Source organism: Lipotes vexillifer, unplaced genomic scaffold (assembly GCF_000442215.2).
Source record: "Lipotes vexillifer unplaced genomic scaffold, Lipotes_vexillifer_v1.1 scaffold979, whole genome shotgun sequence".
Taxonomy (NCBI): domain Eukaryota; kingdom Metazoa; phylum Chordata; class Mammalia; order Artiodactyla; family Lipotidae; genus Lipotes; species Lipotes vexillifer.
This window is the reverse complement of record NW_006791996.1, coordinates 1-784: the sequence shown is the minus strand read 5'-3', so window position 1 is coordinate 784 and position 784 is coordinate 1.

Below are 784 nucleotides of genomic sequence, written 5' to 3'. Positions count from 1 at the left end.
ACGTGCGCGCTGGCGGCGGTGCGGGCATAGCGGTTCAGCTCGGACACAGGATGTGGCTCCGGCTCCTCACTGGCCTGGGTCACTGTGCCTGGGAGCCGCCGCGCGTTATGTCCCGGCTGCGCCTTTCGTTGCCACGGCTCTTCCTCACGTGGCTACAACTGTGGCTTCAAGTCCAGGCAGTTCAGCCTCCGGAGTGGGCCCTGGGCCTCGTCCAGGTGACCCCCAACCCCGCGCGGCTGACAGAGGCTTGGTCTTCATACGCCTCAGACCCCCCTCCCAAATTGCCCCATGCCCTTACACCCCGGGCAGAAGCCGGGGGCTTTAATTACTTGATGTCCTCGTCTCCAGTCCGGATGTTGGCCCCGCCTCATCAGGAGTTGACTGAGGCTGAGGCTCCATACCCGGACACGGATTCCGTTGGAGAGCTGCCTACAGGGCCAGATCAGTTTGCTGTTCCACATCAGAATCTGAATAACAAGCAAACCCAACATCAAAAGATCCCAGAGGCAGTTCCAGTGCTAGATTGGAATCAGAATCAGCCCTTGGTTCTGCCTTCTCGACACAAAAGTAAGACTAAAAACCTAGGTCTAGATCAGGCTGAAGGTCACCGATCATTTGAAATACTTGTTGCACCTCTAGGTAGTAAGAGCTCAAAACCAATGAAGTTTATTGTTTCTCCCCCAAACCTGAAGAAAGATCTAGTTCAGCATCAACGGCTTGCCAAAGTTGTTGTTGGAACTACAGGCCAATTTGAAAAAAACACTCAGGGTCTAGAACAACAGTT